At 47.6% G+C, this 14,079-nt stretch overlaps 1 protein-coding gene and 1 long non-coding RNA gene across 6 annotated transcripts in view; one reads left to right on the top strand and one right to left on the bottom strand.

Moving 5' to 3' along the window:
* The window catches only part of LOC135906717 (uncharacterized), a 61,646-nt gene extending 60,697 nt beyond the window's left edge, over nucleotides 1-949 (bottom strand). For 3 of the 4 annotated variants that reach the window (XR_010565814.1, XR_010565816.1, XR_010565815.1), the window contains exons 1-2: nucleotides 760-949; nucleotides 489-687 (exon numbers count right to left, since the gene is read on the bottom strand). This is a non-coding gene — a long non-coding RNA (uncharacterized lncRNA). The remainder of the gene's footprint in view (nucleotides 1-488; nucleotides 688-759) is intronic. The other variant, XR_011507393.1, reaches the window with a different exon arrangement.
* Nucleotides 1-14,079, top strand: part of Lamtor3 (Late endosomal/lysosomal adaptor, MAPK and MTOR activator 3) — a 62,713-nt gene that overhangs the window by 3,851 nt on the left and 44,783 nt on the right. The gene's annotated exons all lie outside the window — the stretch shown is intronic.

Below are 14,079 nucleotides of genomic sequence, written 5' to 3'. Positions count from 1 at the left end.
GCTGGAGTGCAACGACTTGGTTTCTCACCGAAAACAATAACCTTGGGACCGTTTCTTTGTGAGACGCCATCCTTTCGGGAAATGCAGTAGGGTGACCTTTTCCACCACTAAGAATATTTTTTTAAAAGCTGCTATTATAATTCGCCGACTAGGCACATCTGCACCATCAGGTAGTGTCTCGTTTCTTTGGGAGTTCAGTGCGACGGATGCAGTTTTCGTCAGAAGGAAATGCTTAGTTTTAACTTTCCAAAGCTTCTACGGCCCTCGCGGTGGCCTCATATATTGCCCTGAAAGACCTTTTGCAAAGTTCACGTTCGGCTAAAGTCTTCATCGCAGAACAATGAATCAAAGCGCGTGTAGAAAATACACTGCCCCAAGAACTGACCATCACACACGGACGGAAGCCAGAAAGGGTGCGCCCGCGCTTTGGTCCTGCTTGCTGAAGCCAAATCACGCCATTCCACAGCATATGGAGGTAGTGTACTCACATGGCATATACTCGCAAAAACGAGCATTCAGTTGTGTCGCTACGCGTGTCCAGGTATGCTGTTTCAACGTGGAGACTTCGGCGCAGAGAAGGAGCAAATGACGTTCTAGGGCGTTCAATGGCAGGCTCTGCAGAAAAACGCCCCTTGCTTTGCTGACGTCGCTGTGTCGCAATTTGAGCTGGACAGAGCGCACTGCAGCCTGCGCAAGTGCAAGATTTTCTGAGATGGCGGCCGATGCAGACGCCGTCATGGCACTGAACGTAACGCATACCTGCATGCTTACCAAACACTGTGTAGGTTTCCCATATCGTCAATGTCAAGTGCTTGTTTATGCAGAGCGGCGCGAAACCAATTGTTGGTTGCAGCACATTACACCGGCGCTGAAATTCGACTGGTCTAGTGAGAGCTCCGAAAGAACAGAGACTGGCCGTAGCGAGATGCTGGCCTGTTGCTTGAAAAGATCACTGAACCCAAACATCACGCGTGCTGCGCCAGGTGCCCGCTGCTAGCGCCACTCAACGCAGTGCGTACACGCTATTCAACACCGCAGCAGTGTCTGGAAAACAAACGCGCGCCCGACACGGGAGACCCTGTGCGAGGCGATGCTTGAAGCGAGCATTCGGGCCTTGACTGTGCGACACATGCGCACACAAAAAAGAATGTTAATTGCAGAGATGTCCGATAAGCTTTTATTGGCGCGAAATTTTACTGAACATTGAACAGAATGATTCATATAATTAAACAAAGCAACTTGCAAACAAGCAAAGTGCCATTCATATCGCCACCAAATGACATTAATTTTTCGAGTGTAGCACCTCCGCGGGCGAATGACATTCGTTGCACCGAATGACAACGTCCAGTGTGACAGGGGCATAAGTCGCCTTTGGCGACTCATCGTCGGCAGGAATAAAACCCCTCCATCCACGAGCGGCGGGGGCGCGTGGATGGAGGGGCAGGAACCAGTCGGGGCAGGTGCCGACGTCACTCGCGTCGAATTCTTGATTCGCATCGGACATGGCTGGGTGCTTCTTGAAGTATCTCTCGTCGAATTCTCGATTCGTCGCGGAGAAGTGGGAGCTCCGGTCGCCTCGATGATAGGCACGTGGCATGGCACAACACCGTGCATCCTTCTCGCTACTTCTCTGTCCATGGATAAATTGCGATTCTTGAAAAAAAGAAACATCGGGGATGGTTTCATGAATAAAGAGCTGTGGAACATGTAATATTAACAAGTACAGTAAGAAAGAAAGGTATAAAAAAGTGACATATCCCAAGTTGGGTTCAGGTACGCATAAATTACAACTCGCGTTATATGAAAGTTTGAAGCGAGCCTAAGAGCTTTAGAGTGCTCCCTGCTGGTTAGGACAGCAAGGAGTATCGGCCACGGCTCGAGGTTATAGGCTTAGTGGCAGATCGTGGTGTAAAATTGTATGGAAGAGGTGGCTGCGGGTGAGATGCAGTCTCAAGATCAACTAGCGATCTAAGATCTCAACTGTGGTAGTTGCCCTTCGCTGGCTGAGCACCTTGCCTCCCACCGTAGACGATGTGTCCTGAAAAACAAACAAACAAAAAGACGGAAAGTTTGTGCGCACCTTCAACGAATGTTACCTTGCATTAAATTAAAGCAAGAGGAAGGTTTGAATTTTCTGGTCCAGTCGGGTGGAAACATTACCATATGTAGCATTTCAGTAGCATTTTTTCACTTCTTACCGATACCTTTGTAACGAAACATTTGTCTTGGTCCGAGAATCGAACGGAAGCGGGATAAGCTGCGGCAATCGCCCTACGAAGTGAGCCAACCAGAGTCCATGTAAACACAAAATTTCGCCTTGCGATTCTCATTCGCTGTCGCCTTGGATGGCGCCTCACAACCTCCTTGAACAATGGATGCCGTTCGTGCGCCGGGCAATCTCAAAGTGTAGGTAAGCAAAAGTAATGCAGTGAATACGGGCCCAGGACGCAAACAGATGTCGGCATGAACCCCACGCATGAACTTATCTGTACGCTAAAAATTTCCAGTGGTTCAAATGCTCAGCTCATTCGCTAGAGCACATGCACATCCATAGCGGCCATACCAGATGCAGTACGCGAACTCACCCAAGTCTTACTATTAGTTTTTTCTTTTAATATGAATTACAGATTGTTGATGTCCCTAGTTGACTGCATTTGTAGCATTTTCTGAACCACAATTTGAAGGAAGAATATAACTTGACTTTTCTTGAAACTACGTCCGCTTGCCGGATTTCTGCAGAATTGCTTTGATTAATAATTTTTATTGTGAATTACGTGAAAGTACCGCTTTATCAATTTTGTTTTTGCTCCAAGCATTGGTTAAACATCCCTGATTACTCTCCGGCTCGAGCTCAGCTGTGCAAGCTTGAAGCTACGCGAAGAAATAGTGCGCGCGCGCCCCATAAAAGAGAAAAGCGGTGACGCTCGAGCCCTAATGGCGCGGAAAAACACTTATACACAAGGCACGGACAAGCGTACCACGATCGTTTTCTGAGCGAGAACGAAGGGTGGAAAGGTCCAGCGAAACCGTAGCGTCTGGGTGCCGTGCAGCCTTTTCCCAGGGCACGTCCTCGCCGTATTTCGTCTCCCGTCTCGGTCGTTCCAAGACCAAAATTTGGAGGCCTCCGCATGACTCCCCGCCTCATTCCTTCAAGCCATTTAGTTCCGTCTCCGTTGGCTCGGTTCGGAGATTTATTTCCGTGCATAGGGGCTGTGGTGGCTGTTTATACTTCACGATTCCGTGTTCTTTGCCCACCGAATTATTTTCTAGCGGTTACAGGCACCTACTGCTTACCATTCATTCATTCATTCATTCGTTCGTTCGTTCGTTCGTTCGTTCGTTCGTTCGTTCGTTCGTTCGTTCGTTCGTTCGTTCGTTCGTTCGTTCGTTCGTTCGTTCGTTCGTTCGTTCGTTCGTTCGTTCGTTCGTTCGTTCGTTCGTTCGTTCGTTCGTTCGTTCGTTCGTTCGTTCGTTCGTTCGTTCGTTCGTTCGTTCGTTCGTTCGTTCGTTCGTTCGTTCATGTCGTTAGTCATTAACTCGTGTCCCCGGCCTCTTTACAGCATGTCAGTGGCTCGATGGCTGAAAAAGAATTGTAGCAGACTTATTCATGGGTGCAGGTTATTCGCGCACTCATGTAGGGCCTTTTCACGGCGATGTTTATTCACGCCGCCATGTGTAATCACGTGTTGACGCGTTTATTGCTTGCCTCCGTGCTTACAAAGAATGTACATGACGCCCGGTGCAGGTCACCAAGCCTCTGTTTCGGCGGATATCGTAGACGGTGACTCGGTAGATGACACGAATCTTTGGCTATAGCTTCAGAGGACATGTAGGCGCTTTTGGAACTCTTTACGCCTTGTCCAAACGGTACGAACAGCCTATACGGTGCTTGTGCTAAAAGCGGGGCTAGAAATATATTCCAAGCTGCCCAAATTTTCCTTTTATAAATTGAATTACGATCACTGTATTTTCCTCTTCGTTCTTTATTTAGCAAGCACATTGAAGTAGCGGCTTGTCATGTTTCTGACTCAGTAATGTTCCTCAGTGTACTCACTCTCTTGATTGTTCATTTTCTGCCTAATCACTCGTGGGTGTGCTCAGGTGCCATAGATTTGTTCATGCTTTCCACAAGGGGGACTTGGAACGCAGATTTTCTGTACTTTGCGAAAGCTTTCAGCGAAGACTTATTATCGCTATACAGTCGCTTACTCTGTGGACGGTCACGAAACGGTCAGCATAGAACATTCCTGCTGTCGGTGTAGTTGCCGTCACCCATTCTTTGGCACATTTGTTTAAGTGTGAGCTCATTCACTTATTCTTCATACTTTGACGATAGAGTGACCGTAAGCTTACATATAAGTTGGGGCGTATGTCTGTATATAAAGTGCGAGAAACGTACTATGCCAGGAAGTGGCGCTACTCCATCTCTTTGTCTCTGTGTAACGAGCAGTATTCACTCTTGCCTACGTTCCGTGATTGAAGTCCATGTTTTTTAGGTTAGCGATACAACGCTGGCGGATGAGTGAATATTTCTTTTATCTTCGAAGAAAGCCGTGCATCGCGAAGGGCCAGCGACATAGGCTGTCATTGTGTAGCCTTGGCGTCCATTCTGTCACTCTAGTGGTCCACAGGAAATACCCTACGCATTACATGGCGTGTCCGGCTCCATTATTTTTTTCTGGAATAATTCGCATTTCGTGAGTTTCATCCTGGCATCGTCTTTTATTTATTTATTTTTTTCATGACAAAATCGATGCAAGCGCAGCCGACGACGTGCGTCTGTTTGTAGCTCGCGAACATCGAAATCAGAGTACTTCTTGCTCGAGGGAAAGCTGCAGCTGAATATCGACTAAATAAGATTGATAGCATATTTCCTAATAGCATACCTATTTCTGAGACAGGCTACACACTTGGAAGAGCATATTGCGAGGGAGGTAGTGTAAATGCGATCACTTGATGTTCTCTAAGTTGCTCGCCAGTAGCATAACATGAGGCCAAATCTTTAAAAATAATAATAATGAAAATAAACGCTAAATAACCTTCTAACTATTTCTTTTTAGAGAGTTTTGTTGGGTTGTCCGTGTTCCTATACACGGGTCTACAGGGTTGCGCGGCGTGGCGCCGTTAATGGGCTATCTATCTATCTATCTATCTATCTATCTATCTATCTATCTATCTATCTATCTATCTATCTATCTATCTATCTATCTATCTATCTATCTATCTATCTATCTATCTATCTATCTATCTATCTATCTATCTATCTATCTATCTATCTATCTATCTATCTATCTATCTATCTATCTATCTATCTATCTATCTATCCATCCTCTTATTCGTGATGCAGTCGTGGTCGTTTCTTTGATTAGATACATATCAGGATGTGCATGCAATGGCGTGACATGACATGCATGAGTTACCATGACATGGCATCACAAGAACAACATGCACTGCTGATATTATTGACGCGACATTCATGACATGACATAAACACCATCATCATCGAAGCGCGATAGAGGAGCCCGGCGGCCTACATGCTTCATGCATGTTGTGTCTCACCGTTAGCAATACGGTGTGTCGGTACATTGCTTCAATGCTAATCGCATTAACGTAAACAGTCATTGTGAGATCGGTTCTGCCGTGTTTTCGCGTATATAATAAAGTTATAACTTAATAAACCCAAAAGCGCAGCTATCATCTTTACGAGAAAATTGTCGCGTGCAATTTGCTATGTGCTCACGCAAGCTTCAGAGACACATGCAGGCAACCCTACCGGCGACAACGTCGCAGCCGTCGTCAAACTGTTACCCGCCGTGGTTGCTCAGTGGCTATGGTGTTGGGCTGCTGAGCACGAGGTCGCGGGATCGAATCCCGGCCACGGCGGCCGCATTTCGATGGGGGCGAAATGCGAAAACACCCGTGTGCTTAGATTTAGGTGCACGTTAAAGAACCCCAGGTGGTCAAAATTTCCGGAGTCCTCCACTACGGCGTGCCTCATAATCAGAAAGTGGTTTTGGCACGTAAAACCCCAAATATTATTATTCGTCAAACTGTCTTGGTTCTTGCAACCATCCACTGGTTAAACAATTGTGCGCCTCCATCACCTTGCATGTTTTTAGTTTCTCTGGCGTCACAAAATTCGTGATACGCACGAGATAATAGAGTGTTTTAGCAGAACGTTTTTGACAGTCCGCTCCGCTCTCGCGTACCCGCTCACAGTTAGCGGAGCGGCGGACGAAGAATCAGTGTTAGCGGAGCGCCCGGCTGCGTCCGAAAGGCATGTGCTTGCCTGACGTGCCACCTTGCCGCAGAAGGTAAAACCGCTATGAACATAATATTCAAGTTGTAAGAATTGCCGCAATAAAATAATATATTTGGAATTACTCAAATGTCTGAAGGCATTTCACGCAATACATTGCATTTTCATTTCTTATAAATATATATAATCCTTACATTAACAAAGCCGTTACGCTGTGTTGTAGCCAAGGCAAAATTTTTTGCTCTTTCAGTACACCTAAAACGTGGTCCGCATAAACAAACGTGCACACATGGCAGGGTTCTGGAACGGGATCATGGCCACAACCTCCCGAAGTAGAAGAAAATCTTCGTGTCTCCTAAAGTGTACTCTAGGTTTGCGCTTTACAAATCCCGATTCAAACGACCTCGTTGGCGGGCCAGCAGCACTGGGGGCAGCCATTTTGCTTCGCTGGACCCGCTTGACGCGCTCGCCGCGCTCCGCTGAGAAAGCTTTCTAGCGGAGAGGGGGCTCCCGTTCGCTCGCCCGCTCACTGCTGAACGGGTCGCGCATGCGCACTTGCGCTTCCGCTAGCCCGCTGAGCGGAGCGGACCGTCAAAAACGCTCTGCTAAAACAGCCTAATCCGTGTTGTTCACAAGCGGGAACAGCATGACGTCACACGGCACATCAGCGTTGTTATAGCAGAGTGACCTATAGCGGTAATATTTGATTGTTTTAGCATTTTTTCGTCGACGAGAGGGGACATTAAGTCGCAGAGACGCGTTCCAAATGAATTCCCACGCAATACCAGCTGCCTTAAACGTAAAAGTAGACAAGCTTCAATGTATGGCCAGAATTGCAATACAACGAAACACACATGCATCCCAGCCCTGTGGCATACATTGAAAAGGACTCTGTAGCTGCCATGAGTGTTCTATGCTCATTTTATGTTCGCTACTTGGGAACTTTTTTGTTAGCGTGCAGGGTTGTTTTCAGGGCACGAAACGGTAGGCATCCTTGGCGTGAATAAACCTATAAACGTTTTCATTAAAGGCGTGTTAATACTTAACGTTGGTAAAATAGAACCCGCCAGCACACCGGCAACACATATATAGACGGAAAACATGCTATGACCACAGGTTGAACGGCCGACTGAAAATAAGTCAGAACACACCTTTCGTTCTCACAGCCGCCAGTGAGTGAGATATTGACGTGTTTCCGATCAAACGCAGAGCTTTGCGACTGCAGCACGTTTACCTACTAGCTTCACAGGGATGCGATAGTGCCCTTCCTGGGTAATCACGTGCGAGCGCGAGTCCCATTTTTTTTCCCGGTCGCGTTTCACTTTGTGCTGACGATACGTGCAAATGACAACCGCCAACCCTACGGGCGCATTTGCACGGCAACGCACAACTGCCGCTGCAACTCCACCTCGGACTCTCTTCCCTCAGAGCACGACCAACTTGTGCGAAGGTTCCTGCGTGCAGTTTACTCGGCAGCTGCCGCTGTGCCAAGTGCGCTCGACAATTCGCGCTCTTCTGCTTCCCCGTGTAATGACCGTGCCATAGAGCCTTTCTCTGTGACCGTGCTCCAATCTAATCTGCTCTTGTTTCTCTCTTTATTTTCCCCGTGTTCATCAGTCGCCACCGCACGTGCGAGACGCACCCTGGATGGCGCGCAAAGCGGTTCTCTGCAAAGCTTGCTACAGAACGTCCAATTAGAGCAAAGTTGCAAGCTCAGCGTGCGCGCTCTCTCGCTACATCGTAGCCCTCCTAAGATAGCTGAAGCACAGCATCAGTCAGCCGTGCGAGAATTGTTGCACCATCTCGGTCATCGGTCTAGACGCTCCTTCGCTCTCTTTCTTTCTTTCTTTCTTTCTTTCTTTCTTTCTTTCTTTCTTTCTTTCTTTCTTTCTTTCTTACCGCCGTTTTCAGCGCACAGACGTACTGTCCCCTTTGGTTCTGTACAATCTCCCTCCTACCTCCGCTTGTGGAAAGCCCAATGCTTCTGAGAGCGCTGAGCGTTAATGCCGCGCCCTTTTCATCTTGCCAGGCATTGGCTTTGAGTAGACTTGGCGCATGCAACTCCGCGCGCATGAGAGCAGACGCGCAGTCGACCGTGGGAAAAGGCTGCACCGCTGCGGCCCTATTCTCAATCGATCACTTTCAGCGACAACGTATTCCTGTGACGTAACGTGCAGCGCGGTGACTCACGCGCTAGGAAAGTGCACTGAAGGATCCAGGCCTGAGAAAAGATACCTTCAGGTTGTCTCGTGGTACAGATACTGAGACGGAAAAGTATTTGAGATGCCAGATGCTAGTGGGCTAACTGTAACAGTTACGATGCTCGCTATTTGTATCTTAAGATATAATTCGACGCATTAGTTGATACCTCAGTATAGCTCCATTCCATGAAGGCCAATGCATGTATGCGGTAGAGTTGGCTCGTGCATTTACAAACTCCTGCAAAGAAACCTCGTTCCTTTCTATTTTTTTTAAAATAAAATAACATGTAAGAATTTTTCCGACGTCCCAACTCGGTGTACACTATATTTCCATTACGAAACAATCTATGGGGATGTTCTCTATGACACGTCGATCAATAGGAAACACTGCTCTGCAGGCTGACCTAGAGGCTGGGATTGCTCTGTCACATCTCACGTACCACGCCACGTGAGGGACACAGCGAGCGTCGACAGCTACGTCTGTCCTTGATCATGCTGTTATGCTTCGATGTGTATACATGTCGAGACGCGAGATGATCCGGTGATGTACTTAGAAGTGTATATAAAACGACGCGAGAATAAACCTGGGCGGCTTCTGTCACCCAATTTCACAGCGTTTGGACTCCATCCTAGAACCACGCCTATAGGAGCACATCTGGCGTTCTCCCAGGATGAAGTCCAAATGCCGTGAACTTGAGTGACACAAGAAGCTCCCCCGGTTTATTTTCGTGTCGTGTTCTACGTATACACTTCCCAGCACAACATCACGTCTCCATCTCGTGACTCGCCGTGTATGCGCGTACGATGACTCGTTTTAACTTTGCGCGTGCACTGACTGGAACTATACATTTCTGCATGGGACGCCACTTTTCCGGATGCTTCAAGTTTCAAGGCTGCCGTTTGCCATGCCATCTGTTAATCCTGTATTTCATTGCTCTGCATTCCTTTTTCCACTATTTCCTGTAGCGCCTACGGGCCTTGAGAGTATGTATAATTAATAAATAAATAAATTATGCGGGTCCCACGCACTGTGGCAATCGAGGTAAGCGAAGCTTTTTGTGCTGTTTGCTTTGATTTAGGATAATTAGCGGTGATGTTGACGGCGGACGTTTAATTTCTTCAACGTTTAATCCAATCGGAGAGTGGTGATTCGATGTACCTTGCGTACACCCCTGCTGTTTGTCCGCCTAGTGCACAGAAGACACAGGCAGACGTGTTTACTTGAGGCTTTGTTTTGCGCCGTTGTTCGTAACCTCTGAGAGCGCTGATCATTGTCATTTTCTCACATGGCACGACGGCAACTGTGTGTCATGGCTGTACATATTCGCACATTTGTAGCTTTTCCTTCGTGAAAACCAAATGCCGCACTCACCAAATGCCGCACTCAGGTCTTCGACCTGCAGTTGTTCTTGCGCTTAGGAGAACGCAGGCAAGACCGACGGAACAGCGCTACGAGAAAGCATTGCTTTGAAAGGCACTCCACACAAGTTCAGTAAGTGAGCGTTGAACTCGTAATCCTCTGGACGAAAGTGCAACGAGCACACCATGTGATTTTTCGGCTCTTTGCCATCGCGCTGTGGCAGAGCTACGGAGAGGAGAGGTTCACTCGTTGGCACACAGGGATAAGTAACGTTGGATTCGCCGCTGCAACTGCCCTTGACCAAGTTCCGCGGACCGTTCGCGCATCCCACGACATCACATGGACATGGCATTCTCGTCGCTTGTTCCAAATGCAGGTTTCGCGAGCCAGCAGAACCAGCGCAGCACGACGCGATAACGAAACAACTGAAACTCCAAAGCGCGCGCGGCGCAGAGTCGAGCGCGCAGAGTCGAGCGGAAACAAAATCTTTCGATCACCCATACTACTAAAGGGTAACGTCAAAGTGTTATTTTTCTTAGATTTGAACAGAAGTAGACATGTAGCATTTTCTTCTGTCTTATAACCTAATGAAATGATCTTTTTAATACGAGTAGTTGAGTACGAGTGACATAAATTATGAGGAGTGCCTTCGTCATCGGGCAAGTGCTGGAATGTCGTTGGGGGGCCTCAAATCATGTTATGCATTTACGTCAATTTCTTGGTTACTAAAACTCTGTTCGCGATTATATTGACGCCTTAAACGTTCTAGAGCATTGCTTTATCACTTGACTTCATAGTAACCTTTAGTGTCCCTTTAATGCGGCTTTGCGTTTGCACGCCCTGCGTCAGTTGTCCGCTTGACAAGTCTGCATGCTGTTTATTTTTCAGCATTAGAAGGAACGTACTGTACCGTACGCTTGAACTTAAATTTATCCAGTTCGCCCGCAACTGGCTGTCGTGTCGCATTTTCCCTCCCCCATGTATGTGAACGTAGAGTGACTCGTTTCGCGACTGCGTCGGTAGGATCGGTTCTACCCATTATCGGCTCCTTCTCCCTGCTCCCTCTCTACCACTCTATCTACCTCCATCTGTACTAGCACGTTAGTAGAAGGGTAAGCGCTACAGTTCTTGCAATGCTTTTTCTGGGGTGGTCACGGATAATTACAGCTATCAAGAGGCTAATGTGACGACGCCCAGGGAGCTCCAGAGGGCATTGTGTAGATGCGATGCGATAGAAACGTCCAAACGAGTTTCTCCCGTCACCTTTCCTCTCTGCGACGCTCCTTCTGAAAACAACCCCGCGACGCAGTGTAAAAGTCAAAGGAAGAGGCAAAGAGAGTTTCACTTCAATAAACACATCCAAGTACAACATCGCATGATCATCTCGGGACTCGTCTTGTATACGCTTCCAAGCACATCACCTGATCATCTCGCGACTGGCCTTGTTTACACATCAAATCACAATTTAGCATCATCAATGACATACGTATACTATTTGCTGACGCCGCTCGCTGTGTCTCTCACTTGACGTGGCGTGTGGGATACGAAAAAGCAATCCCAGCACATCCCCCTTTTTCAGTATCAAACACTGTTTGCTTACGCTGAGGCCAACGAAGATCTGCGGGAGCACACTGTTGCATTTTAAACAAACGACGCAACAGAAGTGAACATTCCCAATATCCTTCATTCGCACCAACGAATCTCGACCTTTATTCGCGAACAAAGCTAGCAAACGTACCGAACTATCTCGAGGAGTTCCTTTGTCACGCCCGCCGTAAAGCCAGTCTGGAGATTACCCAGACTGACTTTAATAAATGCTGCATATCCAACACACTCGACGGCACCGAGGACGACGTCGTTTGGGGTGCCGTGGACGCCTGCGAAGCGTCCGATGAGGATGACTTCTCTGGCAATCGCCACGGCATCGACTATGTATACCGAGATTTAGTAATTGAGCTTACGGTAAGTAAAGGTTTGTCATGCTCAATGTATTTCGTTTTTATTAAAAGATATAGGTCGATCTATATTCAAATGATTATTTTTTATTTATCGGTGAGTTCAATACATAGGGGTCTCCTTACAGTTGTGTTCGACCTATCTTCGAGTATATACGCTATATAAGCGTTACTGTTTAGCTTAAGCGGGATCCACCGACAATAATTAAGCCATATTTTCACTACCATACCCAGTTGTTCTCGTAATACCGCTTTAGGGGTGTTTCTTTACGACCTTCGACGCCCTGCCGGAGCGCTCTCAAACGATCACTCAAATATACGTACCATTAGCTAATAGCCCGGCGTGTGCGCTTAAAGCTTGCACAGATAGTTTCGGGCGGTGACGTCACGCAGCGGCGACAAGGCAATCTTATTTTCGGGAGGAGGGCCATAAAGTTTGAGCTACTGTTTGCAGCTGCCTCCCCATGTACACGTTTCTCGTTCATTGTCACTCTGGGTAGACGTTTACGTACTTTATTCATTCGTATTTGGCATGGTATATAGTCGTGAGTATGTACTTTCCACGCACGCGACTTTTTGTACGCGCGCACGTATAGTCGGTATACATCGCTTCAGTGCGAACTAACACTCATTGTAACGCTATCTGGTGACAGACGCTAGCGATCGACAGCGCTATACATCTCTCGGTTTAGTAAAAACGGTCGCTGCATGGGCGTCCAAATAATCATGAGCACTGCCACTTTCAGCCTGCCTGAACTTCTTGCAGTCCTCCGGTTTGAAAAAGAACAAGAACTGCAGAAATGACACAGAAGAACGAGAAACTGGCATCGCCTTTAGGGGCCGCAAATGGGTGTGCAAAGTTGTTGCATCACTTGATAAGACTGACGGCCAGTTAGGAGGGTGCGTCGCGGCATAGAGCCTATAGCCGGACGGTTCAGTGGGAGCGCGCGCATAAACAAACGCGTCAAGCCTTGGAAGCACATGCTCGGTGATTTCGGCAAGACCTAGAAAAGCGGCAACGTTTTCTTGACCCGGGCACCCCATTGAGCGCGCGTGTATAGCATCTGGCTGCGTTGAAAGCCCCAGTGGCTGCGCAAGCGCCTCCGACGTAAAGTACACAGAACGTTAGGATTCTCGAACTTATGTTTCACTATACCGCGCTTGCCGAGGCAGCGAAAAGGCCGATTTTGCGGACGTGTACGTACCGCGCTTTAAATCGACTTTTTTTTTTTTTTCAAAGAAAGAGAAAATCTGCTCCCTGATCGCAGCCGCAAACTTCAGGGCATAATAGAGTGTGGCGGGAATTCGTGCAGAAGAAAAAAAAGGAAACATTCAGTTTCCTCGCAAGAAGCAGGCAAAAAGAATAATAAAAGAAGAAATAGTGCACACTTCTGAGGCACCTTCTCTGTGCTACAACCTTTCGCCAGCGCCAACACCACCGCGGCGCTCCCGCGTGCTGTTGCCTGCTTGGTAGGCAGGAGACCCATACACGAGGCTCAAAGTATTTCGCAACAAAGTTCCAGTTGAGGTGGCTTTCAGGCAGGGCGTTCATTCGAACGCTACATTTTCAACCCTCAGTACCAAACAATAAATAAATAAAAGAAGACTACACTAACTGTTCGGGGGAACTGGACGAGGAATACCACTTGTACGTGCCCTTAGATTGCAGGAACAGCACGATTCGTAAAGCATTCACTTCATTGGGCGGTGAAAAGGTTGCGTTTACAAAGATAGGCTCGGGCATCCGTATTCGCAGGTCTCTGGGGAGCTCGAGCGAAGCAGCCCCGCCGGCGAACCCCGGCGGAACCAGTGTGCGTGTGCTACAGTCCGTAGCCCGTATACTCTTCTGTGTACACGCGCGTGTGTACGACGTGAATTTCTCATGAGGACTGTTTGTTTCTTTTAGCGCACTCGTGGCTATAGCTTGCCTGCTTTTCTTTCTTTTTTTTTTCTTCTCTTTTCTATCGATTAACAGGAGCGCTGGGCCTTGCGTTGTCGTATGTGAGTAGCAAAAAAATAATAAAATAAAATAATTTATGATCGCCCTTGACGAGCGCGCCCTGCGTGATCATCCCATCCTCTGCCGGCCACGGACAGCTGAAATTTATAGCCGTTCATCACTCCAAGTACGCCACGTACGTTTGATGGCAGTCAAAACAAATGAGGTGGTCGCTGTGGGGTGGGAATGCAGTGTCCAAGCGGCCCCTCCTTTTCGGCACTTCTATGCTGCGCAGTCTTAAATTCCCTAAAAACTTTAATCATACTGCGCGAAGACTGCTCACGGAAAAAAAAAAATCCTAAATG

This window comes from Dermacentor albipictus, chromosome 1 (genome assembly GCF_038994185.2).
Source record: "Dermacentor albipictus isolate Rhodes 1998 colony chromosome 1, USDA_Dalb.pri_finalv2, whole genome shotgun sequence".
NCBI lineage: Eukaryota > Metazoa > Arthropoda > Arachnida > Ixodida > Ixodidae > Dermacentor > Dermacentor albipictus.
The sequence above is the reverse complement of the archived record's forward strand: the minus strand, read 5'-3'. Positions and strand labels throughout refer to the sequence as shown.